The sequence below is a fragment of the Lactuca saligna genome, chromosome 1 (genome assembly GCF_052625555.1).
Source record: "Lactuca saligna cultivar CGN05327 chromosome 1, ASM5262555v1, whole genome shotgun sequence".
Classification (NCBI taxonomy): domain Eukaryota; kingdom Viridiplantae; phylum Streptophyta; class Magnoliopsida; order Asterales; family Asteraceae; genus Lactuca; species Lactuca saligna.
The window spans coordinates 69,737,849-69,742,571 of record NC_136417.1 but is presented as its reverse complement, the minus strand read 5'-3'; positions in this window follow the sequence as shown (position 1 = coordinate 69,742,571).

Genomic DNA, 4,723 nt, shown 5'->3' with positions numbered 1-4,723 from the left:
TGTACTTGTAGTAGACTTCTATTGCCAATTCTTTACAAGATTTATATTGAACTAAGTGTTTTAGTTCAGAGATATCAAATTCATGCTCATTTTCGATATCTAACTGTTTCTTCATCTTTTAATTCTTAGACTGGAAGGAGTGGGAGGGAAGGTTCCCTCACTTTTTGTGGTCCATACCCTTCTTTCCCTCACAATCCTTTCCCTCACCTAAAATCCAAGGAGTGGGAGGGAAGCCCTTCCCTCACTTTTTTTTTTAATAAATAAAATTAATTTTTTTGTTATGAATTATAATTTTAAATTAATAGTAAGCATAAAACTTAATTAAAAATAAAAAACATTTTATTAATTTAAATAAAACTTACATTAAACCTAAATTATAAAAAAGTAGAAAATTAAAAAAAACACACACACATAAACTAAAAATCAAACAAACCACCAACGACCTACGAAAAATATTTTTTCATAATTTTTCCCTCTTCTTCATTACGAGCTCGAGAGCCGGTCCCGAGAGATGATCGACGTTTTCCATCAAAAACTTCATGTCTTCCATTTCTTGTCTCTCTGCCCGCTTCTTTTTTCTTGTTTCTTCTTTTTCTTTGTCGAAAGGCAAACGTTCGGAGAAATTTAGATTATATCGAACAAACGACGATGCTATCTTCCGCATTTCGTCAATGTCCACGCTGAAATTAGATGCACTCGAAGTAGTCCCTTTTCCCTTTCTCTTCGCTTTGTCCCTACCCATTGGACGTTCAATGTCTTCTAGCTCGAGTTCGTCATCCTGATTTAAATCTTGACCGACCCGAGCATCGGAGGAGATTGTGTAACCACTAGAGCCCGTTTTCGTGCGCTTTGATTGTTGGACTCCAAAAATAAAATCCCGCTTGTATTTTTTCCACCTAGGACTTCGGACCAATAATTCCAAAAATCGTGCCACTTGAATGGTTTTTCGACTTCCTCAAGGTAAAACTGCAACGCTTCGTGAAGTATTTCTTCGTCGCCTTGGCCGCTTTTTCGTTGGCTTTTTAGGTTGTTGTACAACCCGTTAATTTTTGAAACCCCTCTTGCTATTTCTCGAAACATTGAGTTAAGTTGATGTTTCATATGGCAGTCGTCACATTTTCCTAGCTCCTCTCGAAATCGTTCTAAAATGCGAAACCAAAAATGTTGTCCCAGTTGTTCGTTTCCCTGAATTGAATCTTTATAAATATCAACCCAAGCTTTGACCAAAACTAGCTCTTTGTGTGGAACCCATAGTGTCGGCTTTTGTCTTCCTGGTTGTGCGACACCCTCGCGCACTTGCTTTTTCCCTTTACGTCTTTGTGGTGGTGGTGTTGGTTCAGTTTTGGGAACCATGTCTTCTTCTTCCGCATCATCCAATTCATCGACAAGTTGGTGGTGGTGTTGGGTTTGGGTTTGAGTTTCAGTTTGAGTTTGGGGTTGAAGTTGATTTGACAATTGTTGATCCGGAAACACAACGAAGTTTGAAAAAATTTGCGATGGAACATTTTGAACTTGCATCGGGTAATATTGGCCAACATTTTGGTATTGGAATTGTAGTGGTGACTGAATGGGAGCATCAAGTTGGGGGCGGTAAACTGATTCCTGGGATGAATCGATAGCAAAAATGTTTCGAGGAGGGATGTTTATACTGGAACCATGGCTTTTTTTTTCCGTCGATCGGAACTTGGGGTTTGCTTGTCGGGATTCATTTTTTTTGGTTGATATAAAGTAGAGAGTATATAGAATTTTTGATATGTTTAAAAGTTATGTGTATATATTTATAGTAGTTGTAAAAGGATAAAAATAAATAAATAAATAAATACAAAGTAGCCATTACAGCCACAGAAAAAAAAATCACTTTTTTCCCTTTAATCAACGATATTTTTTCAAAAAACAAAAAGAAAAAATGAAAATGGGCCAATCACAGCAGGAGAGAGAGAGAGAGACAGAGATAGATAGAGAGAGAGAGAGAGAGCGGGAGAGGCTCCCCTCTCCATTTCCCACACAGACCTTACCCGTGCCGACGGTGCGGTGTTCCGTTGGGCGGGAAGGCTCCCGCCTCCGTTCCCCGCACCCACTCCGTCCGGCCTTAAAGTGAAAGATGCCCCCACAGAGAAACCTAAGGCGTGTTAATGTTAATGAAGCACCAACACCACCTTCACTAACACCTCCTTAATTTGATGCTGCCATGTTTCAAGCGGCGCATTGCAGCTGTTGCCGCTGTTGTGTCACATATAACCACCACTATTGCAAGTGGATCAGGGAGTGACGCACACCCCTCCAATTAGGGTGAAAGGCGCGGGCACCATCAGGAGTGTACCAACAAGGACTTTACAAATGCTAAACCTAGGACCTTTAACGGGACTGAGGGAGTTATGGATTTAAGATAATGGATTGAGAAAACATAGGCAGTCTTCGAAATCTACTCTTGTCCGGAAAGCAGCAAGGTTAAATTCATTGCATGTACCTTTGATGATAGAGCCCTAACATGGTTTAATGGCCATGTTAAGTCACTGACTCTAGTAGTGGCTAACTTGATAAGTTGGGAGAACCTGAAGTCAATGCTGATGCGAAAGTACTGTCCATGGGGTGAAATACAGAAGCTTGAGCAAGACCTTTGGGGTCTTACTATGGTTGGTTCAGACATAACAACCTACACTAATAGGTTCAATAGCTTAGCGATCCTATGTCTGAATATGGTTTCTCTGGAGAGCAAAAAGATTGAAAGGTACATCTGGGGGCTATCACCTCAGATTCAGGGAAGTGTTATTTCTTCTAGGCTTGTTACCTTTGACAGTGCGAAGGAGCGGGAATAGTTACTCTTTGACCATGGAGCCCATCAAAACTCTGTGGTTGCTGCTCCAAACCAGCCCAAGGGAAACAACAACAACAATAACAACAACATCAGCAAGAAGAAAACCTAGAATAAAAGGAAGGGCCAATCTTCTCAAAAGCGCGCGAAAAAGCAACATTTAGTGGATGTCCATGCCACTACTGTACCTGCTGCTGTTCCTGCTAACCCCACACCAGCTAAGCCTTATGCTGGTAAGCTCCCTAAATGCAACAAGTGTAACTTTAACCACAACAGAAATTACCGAGAAATGCAGTGTCGGAACTGCAACAAAAAGGGCATACTGCCTGATTCTGTAAATAATCACCAAAACTAATGAACCAAGTACCTGTCGCTGGAGTAGGTCAAGCATGTTATGGATGCGGGGAGGTTGGACATTTCAAAAGAGAATGCATGAAAGCTGGAAATGACAGTGGTGTTGGAAAGATACTAGCAATCGATCACGAAGAAGCTGTGGCAGACCCTACAGTGGTCACGGGTACATTTCTTCTCAACAATACTTATGCATGCATTCTATTTGATTGTGGTGCTGAGAAAAGCTCCGTGAGCCATAAATTCGAACACCCACTAAAACAAAAATCCCAACCACTAAATGAAACCTTTAGAGTAGAAATGGCTAATGGAAAATCCAAATAAACTAACGATATATACATAGGATGTACCTTTACCTTGAATAACTTTTATTTCCCAATATACCTTATGCTGGTCTCTATCAAAAGTTTTGACATCATTATTGGTATGGATTGGTTGTGTTCTAACGATGCCGACATCCTATGTTACGAAATATTTGTATGCCTGAACTTGCCGAATAATGAAACTCTTATCATCTACGGTGACAAAATCAGATCGAACTTGCATATGATTTCTTGTATCAAGACACAAAAGTATCTTCACAAGGAGTACTGTGCTTTCTCAGCTCACGTAGTAGACAAAAAGCAAGAAGTAAAAGACATCGCGAGCATTCCTAAGGTTTGCAACTTTCCTGACATATTTCCTAACAATCTCCCAGGAGTGCCACCTGAACGATAAGTCGAATTCAGAATCGACTTAATCCCTGGAGCTACCCCTTTAGCCAAATCCCCCTATCGTCTTGCACCATCAAAAATGCAGGAATTTTCCAGCCAACTAAATGAACTCCTTAGCAAAGGCTTCATAAGACCAATTTTCTCACCTTGGGGAGCACCGATTTTGTTCGTGAAGAAAAAGGATGGATCATTCTGTATGTGCATAACGCTGAATAAACTTACTAAGAACTGTTATCCTCTACCTCGCATGTATGATCTGTTCGACCAACTTCAAGGTGTGAGCTACTTCTTGAAAATAGACTTAAGATTTGGGTATCACCAGTTATGAATTCTGGAGGAAGACGTTCCCAAAACAACGTTCAGAACTCGTTATGGTCATTACAAGTTTGTAGTGATGCCTTTAGATTGACGAATGCACATGTTGTGTTCATGGACTTAATGAACAGAGTGTGTCATCCGTACATGGACAAAGTCATTATAGTCTTCATTGACGATATCCTTATCTACTCAAGAAGCGAAGAGGAGTATGGCCAACATCTTCGTCAAGTATTACAAACCCTAAGAACAGAGAAACTTTATGCGAAGTTCTCAAAATGTGAATTTTGGATCAGGAAGGTAGATTTCCTGGGCCACGTGGTCAGTCAAGAGGGAATTCATGTGGACCCTTCCAAAATAAAGGCAATTGAGAACTAGTCAGCACCCAAAACACTTACAAAAATCAGATGATTCTTAGGTCTTGCTGGCTACTATTGCAGATTCATCTAGAATTTCTACCGAATTGCTAAACCACATACCACCCTGACACAGAAGGGTGTGATTTTTAGCTGGGGAGAGAGACAAGAAACAA